The sequence below is a fragment of the Ambystoma mexicanum genome, chromosome 9 (assembly GCF_040938575.1).
Source record: "Ambystoma mexicanum isolate Mex_15411 chromosome 9, UKY_AmexF1_1, whole genome shotgun sequence".
NCBI lineage: Eukaryota > Metazoa > Chordata > Amphibia > Caudata > Ambystomatidae > Ambystoma > Ambystoma mexicanum.
This window is the reverse complement of record NC_090931.1, coordinates 650,939,382-650,958,891: the sequence shown is the minus strand read 5'-3', so window position 1 is coordinate 650,958,891 and position 19,510 is coordinate 650,939,382. Positions and strand designations below refer to the sequence as shown.

At 47.2% G+C, this 19,510-nt stretch overlaps 1 long non-coding RNA gene across 2 annotated transcripts in view; it reads right to left on the bottom strand.

Moving 5' to 3' along the window:
* The window catches only part of LOC138488444 (uncharacterized), a 259,534-nt gene that overhangs the window by 220,494 nt on the left and 19,530 nt on the right, over positions 1-19,510 (bottom strand). The window contains exons 2-3 of one of the 2 annotated variants that reach the window (XR_011274670.1): positions 4,207-5,345; positions 3,818-3,902 (exon numbers count right to left, since the gene is read on the bottom strand). This is a non-coding gene — a long non-coding RNA (uncharacterized lncRNA). Of the gene's footprint in view, positions 1-3,817; positions 5,346-19,510 lie in introns of both variants that reach the window. The other variant, XR_011274669.1, reaches the window with a different exon arrangement.

Below are 19,510 nucleotides of genomic sequence, written 5' to 3'. Positions count from 1 at the left end.
TGCTTGCAAGCAACCGGCGCTATATAAATAAACATACATATAGTCAGGAGTTATTTTACAGGTGTTGTTTCTCTACCACGCCTCAGGATTCTGCGCTGAGCGTGGCATCCTAACCCCTCCCCAAAAGGAACTTGTGCACCCATCGAGGGCACGTCCCTCCCTAGCCTTCCCTCTCTACCCCTGGCCAATTTTTACTTTACAGGTCACTTTACTTTTCACATTACATTTTTACTTTACTTGGTCCACTTTACTTTTTCCACATGTCTTTTACACTTTATTTACTTTCCCAGTTTACTTTTTGACTTTCCTTTTCCACTAACATTACAATTTACTTTTCCCCCCTTTTACTTTCCCGTTGTTAATCTTCGATTTCACCCTACAGTTCTCCTGTCCCCATCACATTCTTCCCATAACCTATCGTGTCTCAAATACCCTTTCCTCAAACTCAGCTCGGCCCAAATCTCTTCTGCCTTCTACGCTGCCCCCTGCACCCCAAGCTTTGCATTGCCCAGCTCCTTCTCCATTCGCCCCACCCACGTTTGCTACCTTCCCCCAGCTCCCGTTAGCCATTACCCTCCCCATCTTCATCCCCTTCCCAGCTCGTAACGGACCCCCCCCTCTTTTTCCCACTTCCCACAGCATTTCAATGTCCCCATCCTTTGCATTCCCAATTATCTTCATACGCTGATCCCTTCTGTTCCCCAATTCCCTTCTGTTCCCCAATTCCTTCCTATCCCCACCCTTTCCGTCCCTCTTTCGCAGCTTCCCTTCCCCATTCTCTCCCTAGCCCAAATCTCTGATTCCTCATTACTTCCCCGAGCCCCATATCCCCAAACTCCCTTCGTTCATTTCCCTCCCCTTGTTTGATTCGTTGTTTACTCTCCTTTGATACACTCCCAAACCCCTTGCACCCGCGTTTTGTGGTTGGAAGGTCTTCCAAGCCCCCTTTGCGTTCCCCTTTATACAGGCTCTTCCCCGAGTCTAATACTCCTGGGTGCTGTTCTTTCTAAGCTGATGGCGGTGCAGTCCCCCTTGCGGTATCCACCAGTGCTTTCTGTAGGGAACGACCTGTGACTCCGCCATGACTCTCTGCTGATAGCCGGTGGCAGTGGGCCCTCCTCCCACTAGGCATCTGGACGCCAAACCACCAATAACTAGACGTCCCTCTAAGCGCATTCAAACGTTCACCCATAATGCATCAATCAAACGTGCCCTTCAGTCTCAGCCGGCAGCGTGATGATCTGTGCTGGGGATCCCTGTCCCCGACCTTCCCCCCTGCGTGAAGGAGTCTCGGAAATTGCTCCTGGACTCCTCAATCCCTTTATGGCAGTATGCCCCCCCACCATGACCGTCTGGGTATCAATTCTGACGAAAGCAGATCCGCGCCCCGGAAGCAATTTCCCACCTGAGTCAGCATGCCCCGGATTCTGGGCAGAAACTCGCTTCTCCCTGTTGAACCCAAGTCGTCCCCCTAAATATATGACTAGGATGTCAGGCAGGGCGCGGCTCTGCATGTATTTCTTGAACACCTGGCAATTCTTCCCATAACAATCCTCCTTTTCCGAACCATGATATCCATGTTCGTGAGAAGCCCATGTGACCGTCCTGATTTTCCTTCACTGCTCCCTCAGCCGCCCTGGCCATAAATGAGTGGCCAATGACCCATACTGATGTGCAATCTGTGGAAAGATAATCATTCCTTAACCTGGTTGCATGATGTTGACTTAACACAGTACAACCCCCCCCCTTGCTCCCTAGGCTTCCCTCCCCCTGAACAGACACCTAATCCTTAGCACGCCCTTCACCCCCACCCTCTGGTCTAATGTTGTTGGGCTCCCACCTTCCTATTCTTTTTATGACCCTCACCCCCCCAGGCCTTCCCGTTGAGCTGTTGTGGCAGCCCCTATGCAAAATGAGTGAGGAGTGTAATGCCTGTCAACACCCCCAATGTAACATTGCGGCTATGACCTCCCTGAACTGGAATTACGTGAGGGGGGAGCTATCGGCATGCACAAAGAGGTACTTTGGCCCGTTTGCCCTAACTCTGAGGAAGGCACTCATGGCCATCACGGGCCAAAAATTATTTTCACCCAGGCTCCCGAGCACCAACAACCTCCCCTTGGTCAGTCTTGGACCTCCTTAACCCGCAACTCCATGATGTTTACGTCATCTCTCAACAGCGCCTTATAATCCCTGTCGTGTCTGAAGTGGGCGATCAACTCACTGGGGCACAGGGCCCCAAAGAAGGCCAGAGTGAAACCAGCTTTAAACAGGTGGCATTCATAAGGCAAGTAGCATACCAGCTGTAGTCTCAGGAGCATCTTTTTTAGTAGTTAAAAATGTATGGGACGCCTGTCGTCCTCGTATGCTGGTTCCCCCCCCCCCCCCGACCCAACCCCTCAGGGCCACCCTGACAAGGAAGCTCTTGGTTGGATCGCTGCGATCTGCTAGCTGGCTGTGGAAATCGATGGAGCTAAGGTGTCCTGCTAGCCAGGATTTTGACTTGCGAGTGTCCTGGGCCCATAGAATGAAATGGCAGACTCCCTTCCCCCCACGCCAAGCCGCATTATTCCTACGACTCGTGGCTTCTAAGAAGGTCAAAAAGCGCCTGCTGTACCTTTCCCTTGTGTCCCCAATAGCGCCTGTGATGCTAGACTCCTCATAACCTTTTCCAGCACACTAGTTTCCACCAAACACTCTTGAATGGCATCATCTCCTGCGCCCCTGGGTGGGCCTTCCGGAACCGCCCCATCTGTAAACAAAAAAGCCCATCCGCTGTAACATTAAGAACCCCTGGAATGTGCCCCCACTTCAGTGTTTATCTGCAATCCTATCTTTACTAGGTGCTGGAGCAAGCTGAGGGTTGCTGGACAACAGCCTGACTGTGTTGATTCCTTGCACTACAGCCATGTTGTCAGACCACACTGTCAAGCATTTGTTGGATAACTCTTTGGCCCAGAGGTGTAAAGCCACCGCAATTGGGAATAGTTCCAGTACGTTAATGTTCTTGCTCCAGCCCTTGCTGAGTCATGCGTTAGGCCAATTGGCCCTGCACCATTCCTTTCCCAATATGACCCTGATGGTAACTGGGTGACCTAGGGTCCTCCTACTATTATATGTGATTTGTTCGAATTAAATATAATGTAGGGGGGTGCAAGGGGGAATGACCATCCCTGGCACTTGGTGGTTTCAACTATGTGAATGCAACAGATGTCCACCAACTCGTGGAACTCTCCCGTCCCTTGCACACCCGGGTTGTGTTAAACAACTAAATAGTTTTATAAAAGTAATAGTTTTTATATATGTGAATATATTAAAGTTTACAAAATCAACAAACTTTATATTCACAAATTAAATAAAAGATAGATTTCTTAGCACATTCAAATTTACATACATCAATTCATGTACAGTTTTTGTACTGAATGGGTTGATAGAGAGCAAACTCAAAGCAAGTAATTCAACTGTTATATAGAAATAGAAATTAATTCCTTGTAGTCAGCTCAACGCGTTTCAGGACTTTATTCCCTTCATCGGGAGCATTTTATTCCATATGTTCAGTATTTAACCTTCATAGTGGTATTTATAAGAATTCAAAAATAGTAATCAATAATCAACTCTTGCTACATAATTCACAATTAATAATTCTGCACTGTCATAATTGTTAATGTATAGTCACCTGGATGGTGTTCCTGTAGTAGAACATATAGACTCTCTACTCTTGAGATTGATAAGGCTTCTCTGGCACTTAAGGTTATGGCCGCTGTATCCACTGTAATGATAACAATAAAAACCAACAATGGTGGTAGACAAATCTTACCTTTTGGGAAATGGACGGTGAGGAACAAAGAGTGGACGTTCCCAAGGTCTGAAGAGGCACTGTGATAGGGTGGATGTTCTGATGGCTGTTGAACATTTTGAAAAAATGAGCATGTGATGTTAAACTTGATGATGTCGTAATGAGAGCGATGTCTATCCATTGAGGAAAGAAGGGGGGCTTAAATGCAAGACAAAAGGTAGGGGAAACTATACATTGGGGTCTAGTGGCATGCAACTGGCTAACTAATGAGATTTCTAGGGGATCTCTATGCCTGAGAAATTGTAGGGGTCATTACTGAGATTTTGGGGTCAGTCAGTCTAGAAAAAGTGGGTCTAGATGGAGTCAATGACTGAGAAGAAGCTAATGTGGAGCACTGGAGGGTGACTTACGGCAGATCCATTTTGTTCTGTAGTGGTTTTTAAAAGCATCACAAGAGAAAAAGAAAACTATGTTAATTCAAAATAAGGGTACAAATACAATTAATGTTCAGCAGGATTTCAGAATGAAAACATTAGGGAACTACCTCCGACAGCAATTAGTCTTTCATATATATATTTTTTTAAAGCAACAAATGTGGCATCAAGTGACATGTCAGAGGAACTGACTTCTATTGCTTGGGCAGCAAGAGTGCACAACAAGAAAGCAAAGAGAAAGGGTTGAGGAGCAGTTATGAAATGCAAGGAGGGTGCATCAAGGATTATAGAAGGTAGACCTATACCAAAGGTAATGTAGATAGATGTGGGGTTAAGGGCCAGTAAGAAGACATCTCATGTTAAAAAAAGGCAGATCATTGCAAAGGAAGTGGTCATAGACTGGAACAAGCATGCGGCCAATTGACTGTTCAATATGACATCATCTCAAGTTATTGTGGTCTTTAAACTTTGGGTCTAGTCCCCCCTATGGTGGCATGCAGGGAGGTCCAAGGGGGCGAGACTCTTTCAGAAGGGAGGATGGGAGCTTCCATAATCATACAACATTAAACGTTCCAACACTTGGGAGGGGGAGGAGTGTAAAAAACATTTTTACTCCGGGGAAGAGTGGCTCAGCATTAAAGGTTTGAAGACCACTGGAGGGACTGGATTAGAAAACCATATCCACTAGAGTACAATTGTTCACTAAGTAATCGAGAATCAGAAGGGAGGTGTTTTTGAAGGGGGCAATTGCCCAATTGATTGCAAAAACAGGGAAAATTGTCAAAAATAAGGAATGTCATGGGTTTCAGATACTTCGCTAAAATTGAGGAAGAGCTTAGTAGTGAAAGGACTTGGCATATAAATGCTGGCAAACCTTGGGCAAAGCCATCACATGTGTGTTCTTACAAGGGTAGATTTGGACAATATTTGGGGAAAAGCCACTAGGAGTGTGCTCTTTCAGTAGCAATACTAGCATTTGTTTCAGTCTATATTGTACATCTAGAAGACTTTCCAACCAACAGCCAGGCAATCGATGTGTTTTTCTGCTCGCTTACTCCATGTTTATTCCTGTGCAGAGTTACTAGTTTCCATTTGCCCTTTCAGGTTGGCAGAACCTAGGACAGAAGACATTGCATCCTATGAATGACCAGTAATAAAAGTGGCTAGTAAATACATCTTTATGAATTAAATTATTTGGCATCTGATGACCCTTTGATTAAACATGGGCACTGTGCATTTTGAAGCCAAAATATATTTAATTTGTTAACATACCATATTCCCTGTGGCACCCACAAGTATCTGAAAAGGCAAACACTCCGAGCCAGCTCATGTCACAGGGTACATTGCCATCGTAAGACCAGTCCCCACCATTTGACACACAAACACAACCTCCCTTGTGGCCCCACTCTACCTTTAGGTACGTGCATCAATTACGCTGCCCTCATATAACACTTGACAATTACGCTAAATACCAGTTCCTGGGCAGCCAGTTTCCACAACACCCTCACCACAATTCGGATAAAAACTTTTTTTAAAACTCTGTCTCCCTTTACCATCTTAACGGGTAGGTTTGCTCCATACTTTCTATGGCGCTGAAGGACCTGGACACAAGCTCAACTAAATCAGATCTAGGCGAACCTCAGCCATGGGCAAGATACGTCTGGAAACCGCTGAGTGTGGATTGGAGGATGTCTGGGGTACACATGAGCCGTTAAGGGAAGCTGGGCGGGATACACTGCGCACGCGCCATGTGTGGCTGTTAAAGCCAGGTATCCCCCACATCGCCCAACTATTGGTTCATTAACAAAAAATTATACATCACACACTAGAATCACATTTAGAGTAATTAGTACTCAAATACTGCAAGAACATAAGGGATTATCGAACAATTAGGATATAAACAGACAGATAACTGTGATCCCTCAGTATTTGGGCTGTAAAAGCCAACTCAATGCAAAGTGAATTTTTCCAGATAGCCCAATGAGTTAAGTGCTCAGCTCAGACATCTATGTAAAGTCTGTAGCACACCAGCCGGCTGAGCCCACCTTTCTTCAGAGGTCGATAAATAGGGTAACACCTATTATTGCAGTGCATAGAAGTGGGAGGAATATGGCATTAAGCACTGTATGATACACAATATCATTGGAAAGACATTTTGTCTTTGAAATAGATTTCGTTATCTTGCAAGTCATCAAAAGCTTTGTCCGCTTAAATAAATTCCATTTAATAACAGACTGATGTAGCGTAGTACCACCATAGACTCATCCTTCAGCTGCTGCCTTTGTGGTGAAATGAAAACTGCTTTGCAGGAGTACAGGAATGAGTACTGTCTAAGCTACCTACTTCAGCCCCCACACTACTGTTAAACCAGCAGTGATCCCAATCAAAGGTGAAACATGCACATCCTGAAGAGTATACCTCCTGCGCCTAGTGTGGTAGCACAGCAGAAGGCAGGCTATATCTTCAGGAGGGGTGTGAGCTGATAACAGTAGCAACCCAAACAGCAATAGTACAAAGACTCCAAAAGATAACCATGTCCAATCAAAGTTACATAAAAATAAAGACTTCATTTATAAAAAAAAATGCAAAATAACTTTTAAAAAATCCACCTTTAAAGAAACACAGAAAATGCAATATGTTGTATAATAGCACTCTCTGTAGATGAGCTGTGGAGTTCAGGCACTCAACTGGCACAATGTCAATGTTCAAGAGGGTGTCTTGTAATAAAAAGAGAGCAAAGGTGGGGCTTAAAAGTCTGCAAGATACCCTAAGTGGGACAGAGCCTCTTCAATGTACCCAATTTCCTCATCTCAGGTGCTCAACACGTCAAACCGGGCTTTTCTGTGCTTTCCTGATGTCAAGACAGAGCAACACGTGCCGATCCAGTATTTCTTGATCAGCTCTGCATGGATTGAGTCCGTTTTCAAGAAAGTACAAGTCAAATGGTCCAAACAGGTTTGAGTTGTTGGTCTAGTCAGGTCAGAACAATGCTTCCACTTGGCCCAGTCAGCAAGTGACACAGTGGCATCCAGTAGGTTAAGCCGGCAGTCAGGTCGAAACTAGGTTCTGTTGGGTCAATACATCGCTCGGGATTCAGTGAGTCAGATGCTTCTACAGTGCTGAGCTGGTACTTGAGTCGTGGTGGTCACTGGTGCCAGATGGCTCAAACAAGCAGGTAAGCAGCTTGAAGTTTAAGGAGTGCCAAAGCAGCACTGTGGGTCTTGCATCGGCTCAAAGGGCATCCAACATGGCCCAAGCAGCTGAATGACGGCTAGGGGTTATGAAATAGGATTCCAGGTCTTCTTATACTGCAGGGTTGCTGAAAGTCTCAATCCAGGGGCTCTAGGACAAGGTGCATCATTCTGCTGCACTCTCACCCCAGGGAGCTTTGCTGGAACCTGCAGGGGTTCCTTCACCTTCAATGACAGGGCTCTGCTTCCAGTGCAGCCACAGGGAGGCCCTTGCTCCAATAGCAGTTACCCCACTGGGTCCCTGCGGATGGTTCGAGGACAACGTTTTCCTCTGCCTTTGATGCCTTCTGTCTTTGGGATAAACTAGAGATCTGCCATGTTTGGCTCTCCAATTGTTTTATCCTACAACTCCCATCATCCCTGGCCAGTATAGTTAATGAGGGATCATGGAAGTTGCAGTCCAAAAGATTGAGACACATAGGTTGGTAATATCAGAGACAGTCTGCATCCCCAGAGGTTGAGGTGAAATCTGCCTGTTCTAGTCCACAGACAGATCAATTAATGAGCAAGTGCCATGAGAATGGTCCAAAGTAAGCCTGCTGTAAGGAGTCCAATCTCCCTGTTGTTGTAACAAGTGCCCTTTTCCTTATGACATCACGCTCAGAGTACATTGCTTGCAGGAAATGGAGGGACAGGAAGAGAAACCCAACAGAAAACTAGATGGCCTGACACTTCTCCAGGCCTGCCTTCCCCCTCTAGATACTCTAACACCACCTTTTTCCTCCATATCCGGTAGCTTCAAAAGAACTCCACTGATCACCACCCTGGTAGGTCCTGGCTTTCTTATGCGAGTGCTGCCTCTGAAACACCGTTCCCAGGAGAACTCTGGCAAGAGGGCGGGGGGGGGGGGCAAGATTCCATGCTATGGGGTTGGGGACACAATAAAGGGGCTGTATATTGTTCCACATGGCAGCTGTGGGGTCAGGCAGCCTATGCGCTAATAGCCATGTATGGCTTGAATTTAAAGATGTACATGCATTATCAGAATTTAGATCAGTGCTGCCAACAGTTGAATGCCCCCTCTGCCTGCAGGGACTTTGTGTCCCAGCAGTTATCAGTGATACACAAGTGACCTTTCAACCTGCTCTGTAGACATCAGTAGACCGATTACAGCAAGGTGCATGTGTACACTATAATTTTGACGTGGAACATTTTCAAAAGGAGGTTCCAATTAGTTGACTACCCTTTCAGAAACAGAATTATCCACATCATTTTATATTAATAAAAATGCCTAGGCTATCTTTACCCTCACCAAAAGGCATTCAGTCAGAGCCCTTACAACTAGGACATGGAACCTATTTTTCCAATACAGGTCAGAACAAAATGGATCTCTATTACTTTAAGGAAAGAGGTATTCAAACTGTGGTGGTGCAGGGGCGCAGCCTCATACCCAGAGCCCTGGGCAGGGGCAGCACATCCATAACAGGCAAGGGAGGGGGGGGGTGTCGACCCAGTGGCCCCCTCACCCATTATGGAGGAGCCAGCCCAGTGAAAAACTAAGCCCCCCCCGGCTGCTTTTTCAGTTGAGGGAGTGCTTTTGGGCTACTGTCAATTTCACTTTGACAGTTCTGTTCCCCAGCCGTACATACTCAATGGGCCATGCAAGGCTGCGGGCGTCGTTTTGCTTTTCCTGCCTTGCATAGCTCGTTGGAAATGCTGGCTGGGCAACTGCATGGTTGTATGTGCAAGTTCCTGCACCTTCTTGCACATAGACAGAGCAGACTGGAGCGGGGCGTTTCAGCTCTTGCTTTCCGATTCCAGTTCATGATGCAAGAGCTGGAGCGCTGGGGAGGAAACTTCAGAACCAGAGCAGAAGGTAGGATGCGTGGATGGTTGTGTTATGAGTGACTGTATGGTGATGGGTGCTCATGTGAACGATGGAATGCTTGCTTTGTGAATGTGTGCGCGTATGTGTGTTGGACCGTGGAGTTGATTTTAGTGAGTGGGGGTTTGGGGGTGGGGAGTGGAGGAGGGTTGTACAACAAAGCATTTTAAATATGTCTTTGTGGCACAATCCCCCTACCCACCTGCCAAAATCAGCTCTCCTTCGAGTGGAGAGTGTCCTCCAACGTATTCCTCATGTTAGATGTATTGCATCCAGCTTTGCTGCTCTTCGGAAATTTTTTCGGCAGAGGGCGCCGTGCGCCAATGTCGTCGAGTCGATGGTCCCTCGAAGGCCTCCGTCGAGGGTGACGTCATCGGGTGTATAAGTAGCACGCGCGGCGCCCATTGGCCTCAGTTCCATTTTTCCGCAGTATACGCTGCTTCGGACATTCGGCGCGCCTCGAGTTCTGTGAGAATATATAATAACGAAATATGTCCTCGTCATCGACCACGAAATCGGGATTCAAAAAGTGCAAATCATGCGGGTCAAAAATGTCGATCACGGACCCGCATCGAGAGTATTTGTGGTGCCTCGGAGAAGGCCACGACATGGAGGCCTGTACGAAGTGTCAGGCGATAACGGGGGAGGGCCTTGCGAGAGAGGAGAGGAAAGCTACAGGTAGGTCGAAAAACTGATCGAAAAACCTCTAGCGTCGAGTCGAGATCCCGTGAGGAGAATTCTCCTCGACACGAAAGGCATCGATCGAGGTCCCGTAGCGATTCCCATCGCTCGTCGTCTTCGTCAAAAAGATCAAAGAAACGACACCACAGGTCTCCCTCCACCTCGTCGTCAGACGAGTCTCCAAAAAAGAGGAAGTGCCCCACGAAACATTCGTCTACCGAAGAGTGGGAAGCATTCAGGGTCAAAATGATGGAGGTGTTTAAAAAAAGCAAAGCCTCGGTCCACGCCTTCTTCAGAAGCTGGCCGGGAGCATCATTGCTCCGACACTCGCACGCCCTCAAGCCCGGGTGATCGAAAAAGGAAGGATGGGGAACCTTCCAGGATGCCGAGTGAAAAACTGCTCGAGTCGACCGCTCAAGGTCATCGACGCCGTCCGAGACCCATAATACCTTGAAGGGAAAATCTTCAAAGGTCGCCTCGACGCCCTCGAAGCAGACCCTGTCGACGACCACAGTGTTGTTGATGCCGTTATCGACATCAACACCGAAACCCTCTGCGCCAAAGGCTCCAGCCAAGCCAGGGAAGCCAGAAAAAGAGAAGGGTAATGTTACAAAACCAGTATTGTCCTCAGAGCCAGGTACTAGACCTCTTCCAGAGAAGGTTTTCAAGCCTCTCCCCAGAAAGGAGTTTTTCAAATTCCTGACCTCAATTTGAGGAACAGGAGAGATCTGATGAGGAGAATGTACCTTTTGGGCTGGAATATGGCACCCCAAATGTCCCAGAATGCTTGATTTCAGAAGAAAGCAGAATGAGGGACTTGGTGGAATCATTACACAATGCAAGTGGCATTGACATCTCCTGAAAACGACTTTGGCAGACCAGAACCAGGAGAGCATGCCAGTCCATCATAAAGTCAATTAATGACAAAGGTAGTAGATTACTTAGGATGGGCTAGACCATCAGCCCAATTCATCCAGGATGATTTAACAGATATATTGGACCATGGTCCCACCGAAGACCCAGTACTACCCTTTCATGTAGCCCTGCAAAATAGGGTGGCCAAGAATTGGGAAACTCCGGATTCTATTCCTCCGGTAAATAAATCCCTCACCTCAAAATACCGCCCGGCCAGTAGCCACCCCAGCTATCTGTCCAAACACCCAACTCCCGAGAGTCTGGTCATACAGGCAGCCACAGCTTCTAACAAACTTGCATACCAGTCTATCCCTCCAGACAGGGACGATAAGCGTGTGGATGGTTGGGCATGGAAGGTATTTTCAGCCGGGAGAATGGCATTAAAATCTGCCAACTCCACATGTGCCTTGGCAAAATTTTCGTACACTCTTTGGGAGTGCATTGCAATGGCGGCGGAGCACATACCAGAAGGGGAAGAAAGGGAAGGGTTCCTAGCCATCGTTGGAGATGGAAAGGAAGCCATGCAGGAATCCCTTCAATCTGGATTGGACACTGCGGATAGTGTGAGCAGGTCCATGGGCACTAGCACAGTAATGCGCAGATTTGCGTGGTTACGGAAGCCGAGTTTCGCACCAGACGGACAGAACCGCCTTCTGAACATGCCTTTTGACGGGTCTCACCTTTTTGGCAACAAGGCTGACGGGAGCCTTGAGAGGTTGCAGACCTCAAAAGCAGCTGCCAAATCCTTAGGAGCTGCTATTAGGCAACCTCAGCCTTTTTGTGCGCAAGGACAGTCATGGAGGGGACGATCCTATCGTTACTACACCTCATATGGAAAGGCGAGAGGCATGGCCAGTCAAAGGGGCCAGAAAAAGGCCACTCGTGGTGGATGAGGAAAACGTGCTAAACCAGCTCCAGCTGCAGCCTCTCTGCCATCAGCGGCCGCAACATCCACCACAAAACCGCTTTGAGGACTTGCATCACAAAACACCTGTAGGGGGCAGGCTGTCACAGCATCTGCAAGAATGGCGAGCCATTACTTCAGATGTTTGGGCTCTAGAAATAGCCCATGGTTACTGCCTTCCTTTTCTAACGCAACCTCAAAGCAATCCACCAGGGAGACACCCGTTGAAGTCTTCAAACCCGCTCCTAAAGCAGGAAGTTTTAACCCTGCTGGAGAAAGGTGCTATAGAACCAGTACCTGCAGCGGAGAGGAACAAGGGATGGTACTCCCCGTATTTTTTGATCCCCAAAAAGGACGGAGGATCGAGACCCATCTTGGACTTAAGAAACTTGAACAAGTTCCTCAGAAAGGACAAGTTCAAGATGGTTACCCTTTCTCAGATCCTTCAGGCCCTTCAACTTCAAGACTGGTTGGTGTCATTGGACCTCCAGGATGCTTATTTTCATGTGCCGATTCATCTCAAACACAGAAAATACCTGAGGTTCGTAGTTGGCGACTCACATTATCAGTTTCGAGTCCTGCCATTCGGGTCGACCTCCGCCCCAAGGATTTTCACCAAGTTAATGGTAGTGGTGGAAGCACACCTCAGGAGAGGGGGGATTCAGGTCTACCCCTACCTGGACGATTGGTTGATCAGAGCGCGTTCTGCCGAGTAAGCACTGGATCATCTTAAAATCACCTGCCACTTCCTCTACAAACTGGGCTTCTCCCTCAATTTCAAGAAGTCACAGACGACACCTTCCCAACAGCTTCAGTACATAGGAGCTGTATTAGACACGTCCTTGGGAAAGAGCTCGCCTCCCAAGTGGAGGGCTCAAGACATTCTTCCGATGGTTTACAAATTTCAAAATGCCCAAAATCTCCAGGCTTTCAAGTTTTTAAGGTTGCTCGGCCTCATGGCATCCTGCATCTTCCTGGTGCCAGAGGCACACTTGAGGAGGAGATCCCTCCAATGGGCTCTAAAGACTCAGTGGTCTCAATTTTTGGGTCAAATGACGGATCTTCTTCAGATTCCGAACAGGGTCCGACAAGACCTTTTATGGTGGACCTGTACAGAGAACATCCTAAAAGGAGAACCTTTTTGGCAACCATCACCGGAGATCACAGTAGTGACGGACGCCTCGCTCATGGGGTGGGGAGCTCATGCCAACGATTTGGCAATCAACGGTCGTTGGTCTCCATCGGAGTTCAAACTACATATCAACCTTTTAGAGCAGAGGGCGATCAGACTAGCGCTGAAGGCCTTCCTGCCATCTGTCAGGGGAAAGAATGTCCTGATAATGACGGACAATACGGTGGCCATGCATTAACTAAACAAAAGAGGAGGTGTGGGGTCACTACCTCTGTGCAGAGAGGCAATGCAGCTCTGGTATTGGGCAATTCAGGAAGGAATCTCTTTAACGGCAATTCATCTAGCCAGGGAAGAGAATATGACGGCAGATGCTCTGAGCAGGCAGAGCACGGTATCCCACAAATGGGAACTGGCTCAGGAAGTCATTCAAGAGATCTTAACCATTTGGAGAACCCCTCAAGTAGACCTGTTTGCAACAGAAATCAACCGAAAATGTGAAAGGTATTGCTCAAGGGAATTTCCCCCGAGAGGAGCCCTGGGGGACGCGTTCGTGGTGAAGTGGAATTTCCCACTATTGTACGCGTTCCCTCCGATTCCCGTCATTCCTCAGGTCATCAGGAGGCTGAGAAGGTTTCGGAGCCGCATGATCGTAATTGCCCCAGATTGGGCCATGAGAACGTGGTACCTGGACCTTCTAGACATGTCCATCTGTCCTCCAGTACATCTTCCTCAGAGAGAGAACCTTCTCTCTCAAATGGAGGGTCAGGTTCTCCATCCAGAGGTCAAAACGCTCAACCTTCATGCTTGGTATCTAAAAGGCTGAGATACAGGGATTAGAACCTTCCAGATGACGTTATGGAGGGGTTGCTTTCGGCAAGAAGGCCAGCAACAAAGTCTCCATACCGTTGCCGTTGGAAAAAGTTTTGCAACTGGTGCAGAGAAAAGAATGTCGATCCTTTTCTATGTTCTATTCCGAAAGTATTATCTTTCCTTCTGACCCTAGCACATAGTGGTCTGAATATCGGAACAATAAAAGGTTACCTTGCGGCGCTTTCCATTTTCAAGCGCTCATCGGAAGAATGCTCCTACTTCAAAATTCCTTTGATAATACAATTCTTAAAAGGACTCAATAATGTGTTCCCTCCTCACCCATTTCAAGTACCGATCTGGGATCTAAATTTAGTCCTAAAATTCTTAATGTGTGCTCCTTTTGAGCCTATGCACACGTATCCATTAAGATTACTAACGTGGAAAACAGCCTTCTTGGTTGCTCTAACATCAGCAAGAAGAGTGAGCGAATTGCAGGCACTGTCTTCTGGGCCACCCTATACGGTGTTCCATAAGGACAGAGTTGTGTTGAGGGTAAAACCATCATTTTTACCGAAAGTAATATCCGATTTTCATTCAAGTCAGAAAATTGTCTTACCCGCATTCTATCCTCCACCCCATCCTTCGAAGGAGGAGGAAAGATTACACAGGTTGGATCCAAAAAGAGCTTTAAGCTTTTACATCTCTAGACTTTCCAGACTTAGAGTGGACAACCAGCTGTTTATAGGTTACACAGGAAGGAAACTGGGTCAATCGGTGACAAAACAGACAATTTCACGCTGGATCGTACTTTGCATTTCAGAATGCTACAGACTAGCTCAAAAAGACCCTCCGGAAGGGTTAAGGGCTCATTGAGGCATCGCCTCCTCCACGTCCCTTTAAAGGGGTGTTCCAATAAGATCCATTAGCGAAGCAGCAACTTGTCTTCGGTACACACCTTCTCAAAATTCTATAACCTGGATGCTTCCCAGTCTAGGGAGCTAACTTTTGGAAAAGCAGTACTATACTCAGCCATCTAAGAGTATCAAAAAATCTACCCCCTCCTCCAGAGGAATTGTCCATACTGCTTTGGGAGTCTATCTAAGATGAGGAATACGTTGGAGGACAAAATCCACTCGAAGAACAAGTTACTTACCAACTGGTAACGTTCTTTCGATTGGATGTTCCTCCAACATATTCCTCATCGCCCTCCTAACCTAACCCTCTGTAGATTTTCCGGGTTCTTGCCATCTCAAATCTCGCAAGGCTCATACCCGTCTGCCGGCACAATCTACACAGTACAAGATCAAAGATAAAAAGGGGTAAAAACAGAACTGAGGCCAACGGGCGCCGCGCATGCTACTTATACACCCGATGAAGTCACCCTCGACGGAGGCCTTCGAGGGACCATCGACTCCACATCGACACACGGCGCCCTCTGCCGAAAAAAATTTCCCGAAGAGCAGCAAAGCTGGATGGAATACATCTAAGATGAGGAATACGTTGGAGGAACATCCAATCGAAAGAACATTACCAGTTGGTAAGTAACTTGTTCTTCTGAAGCACTGTGGAGTCCAGAGATGCTATTTTTTTTTTCTTTTTTTTTTTTTTTAAACACAGGACATCTATCATAGATGTCCAGTAAAAAAAATACTGTGCCTGCCCCGTGGGCCACCAGCACCAACTGCAAACTGTGGCTTTTTACCCTTTTTTACGTATGGTCTAAAATGCAGCATTTGAAAAGCAACAAAGAAACTCACCGGGAAGACCTCCCTCCCACCGCCAAACACCCCTTAATTTGTTCAGGCTCCCTTGCTACGATTGGTCGCTATGGCATATCTCGGGGTAATACTTATGCCCCTTTACCAGCCACCACTGGCCCTGGGACTGTGCTCGGAGTGGGTGGAGCGCAAGAACTGTGTTGGGAGCTGGACAGGGTGGGGGGCATAGTATATTGGTGGGAGCAGGATAGAGAGAGCCCAGGTCTGTGGTGGGGTGAGGAGAGCCCAGGTCTGTGGTGGGGTGAGGAGAGCCCAAGGACTGGGCTAGGAGTGGGATGCGGGAGCCCAGAGACTGATGGGAGCAGGTGGAGGAGCCCAGGGGCTTTATTGGGAGTAGGGTGCAATGAAGTCACGCGATTGTTCATAGCCATTTGGACTTACTGTCCATTTGCCATTTAGGAGAAGGGCCCAGCCTGCCCACATTTTGCTCAGTGGGCCCAGGCCAAAAAAGCTTAAAGACCACGGTTTTATGGTTACATAAATGTGTTATTGCAATATTCCACTCCCCACATCTGGTACGTTAACCGCTCAAAGGAACAAACACACTATTAAACTCAAAGAGAGTCCATTCATAGCATTGTTACACCAAAAGACCTAAACATTTTTATTGGAAAACAGTAAAATACAGTAAATAATAACTCCCTCAGCCAATCGGGTTGCTTCACCTTTGTCGTCACCAAAAATGTCTTTGCCTCTGGCAGCATGGCCTTGAAATAGTTAAATGCTTTGTGCACATTGGCTACGTTTTTTTCACATCCCATAGTCCGTGCATTAGTCAGAAGATGAGGTTTGGGTGGTTTCCTGTACATAACAGCATGATGGAAAAGAGATGGTCTGTCAGGCAGTGCAGTCTGAGTTGGATGCGGCAGACTGTGTCAGGCATTCGATGGGCATATCCTCTGTGATGCGATGGGCCACATGACTAAGGCCTTCGGGATTTGCACCAGAGGTGCAGGCAAAATGATTGGGTATGCCATTTGATGGCTTCCATTTGTTTACCCCGAAATTCATGAGTCGCTTGAGAGATTTAAGGACTTGAAGGCTCCAGCCAAGTCTCAATGTATGACAGTCCATTGGCCAGTCACCAACCCCTCTTTTGCTTAAGACTCCAGGGAGCAGGGTTTTAAGTGATTTACACCTCTTGTGAAGAGATACTCAATAGGCAACTATGAAAGCACTGCAGAGATGGCACACTCACCCCACTAATGGGTGTGTCTAAGGGCCTGGCTGCAACGGCATCAGTGCTGATGGTCTCCCCCACATTGCTGCCATTCGGGGATGATATCTTCCCCCTTTGTAGACAAATGGCAGGAGGTCACGTCCGACACTTGGGTTTTGCAAGTGGTCCAAAGTAGTGGTCTTTCCATCCTAAAGAAACCAACAGACATCCCCCGCCCCATCCCTTACAGCTCACAGAGGAGCTGCAGCACTGGTGGCCAACGGGGTGGTTGAAGTTCCTGTTTTGGAGGAGGGGTTCAGTTGGTATACCCGGTACTTTTTGGGGCCAAAAAAGGGGGTAGGGAGTGACGCCTACATACCTTCCTGGACCTCAGGGGGGAAGTGAGGAAAGACAAGTTTACGATGGCGACATTAGGATTCTCCAAGCCGTGCGGATCCAGATGTAGCTGGTGTTGCTCGACCTCCAGGACAATTACTTCATTGTGTCAAGCCATCCAAAGCGGTATTACCCAAATTGTTCGAACACAATTGTTCGAATGCACAATTGACCTAATTGCAAGGGTCTGAATTGACCTTTTCACAATTGACCGTATATAGGGGTTTTGCATTGGGTGGGGGGCTGCAGGGGAGTTTCCCCCCCCCCCCACTTATGTCACAATTGACCTTCAAAATTCGGTCAATTGTGAAAAGGTCAATTGTCATTCGAGCAATTGTGACTCGAACAATTCGTATACAACCATCCAAAGCAACAGGGGTCTGAGGTTAATGACAAGTAGCATCCCTTATCAGTTAAAGGGAATATTGTATCCATAGTCGAGGAAGTCCAGCACCGAGGAGGCAGGTCAATGAGCTACACTACTCTCCCCTGGTTATGGCTCTAAGAACAGGTAGCACTGGAGCATATCTATCCAGCCAAGGAATCTGTGGGAGAAGAACCCACAGGAAGAATATTACCCGCGAGTCATTTTTCCAGTATTCCAGGAATTTACCAAGCTTTCATAAACAAATCTTTGCGTCCAAATCTCAACTGCCCTATCTAACATAAGACAGAATGCTTTCTTATTAATTGATCATTTGTAACAAATGAGGGATGTCATGAACATTTCAATCAGAGAGAGAAAGAGAGAAAGAGAGAGAGAGAGAGAGAGAGAGAGAGAGATCCAGCAAGGTTTTCCTTTAATCTCTTAGATTGATGAACTGGAAAGACCAGACACAGGATGTGCGGTCCAAAAGTATTCCGTGGTTTGCTCCCATCGCCCAATCTTAATTTACGTAACTGGCTTTTAGATATCACACCTGTCCTCAAAGTTTGCAGAGTGGTTCCTACGATCTCCACCAGTATTCTGCCCTCTTTGAAATCCCTCATTTGAAATCTCCTCCAGAGGCATTCTCAGCCACTGCTGCATTCTCCATTACCCCTCGCACATGCTCACAACACACTTCCAGGATCAGTTGCTGTCCACTGCCTGAGATACCAGCCCACACCAGGGCGCCTCAGTTTGTCACCACGAATTCCTTACCTGAAGAGAACTAACACCAAGACATCACCACTAGCACATTGGACAGACGCTCCAAGTTGCCAATCAACCCCCCCAGCAACCCCCTCCACTAACACCCCTGAAATAACATTCTCCACGTCCAAGCTCAAATACAATATACAAAGTAAGGCACCCGCATACAACAATTTAATATCCCTCATGACAAGCATCTAACAAAATTCTACAGCCAACTTATAAATCACAGCCCCACCCAATTCATATTAGCACCATAAGAACACAGCCCCCACCCCAAGAACACAGCCCCCACCCCCTCCTGGATGTAAATGGATCTATGCACGGACCAAATGAAATCACCTAAAAATGGATCTGCATGCAGACCTAGGGGTACTGGCAGGTCTGCACACTAATGCAACTGCGTACCCAGCTTTTCTTGTCCTGTCTCACCACGAACCTAACTTACCCTCACCCACATCTCTTTCAGAGCCACCAAAGCACCTAAAGGGCCCATGGAAATGAAAGCCAAGTGCTGTACAAAACCCAGTAACACACACTTTAGTGCACACCATGTTTGGCAGGTATCCCATCTTCCACAATGCCTCATGGGTTAGGCAAATAGTAGGAAACGGTCACTGTTGGACAAACAAGATTGAACGATCATCAAGCATTCGGAGATGCAGTAATGTGCCATACTAATCTGGAGTACGTTGCTGAGTGAAAACTGAGTGCCACTCATGGAATGGAACGTTGAAATACAGGAGTGACATTTGGCAATGGACGGTCATTTGGGGCTCCGCGAGTGATAGTGGCCCACTATCCCTTGTGTAAAGGACTGTGCGTTTTCGCCCACCCCTCTCCCACAAACATGAATGGAGGTGTAAGCCGTTTCGTTTTTATTGCCAGCGCTAGATCTAGTAGGATCAGAAAAGCTTATTTGTTATGCAACTATTCCCATATGTCAGAGGGACTCTGCTCCTGGCCAGACAGTGGCCAGAGTTTTGACACTAGGACTGGACATTATTTTTAGCTTAATAGTGAGACTAGCAATACTTTTATGGATTGCCGCCCTGAAGGGGAGTTTAGAGATTAGATAATTCTACTTTCAAGTTGGGTTTCTTTGAGCAAGCGGCAGGGATAAGGTCTCTCTTTAGCTCTGTGTGCGAACAAGGTCACCACCTCCTGAGAACATGTTTCAGAAGTGATCGAGGGATGGGGTCACAGTCTCCACCTGATCCTTAAAGAAGTGGGCATTAGAGGCGAGTCTAACGTTGGGACGTCTTTCATCTTGGAAGGTTAAGGAAAAAAAGGA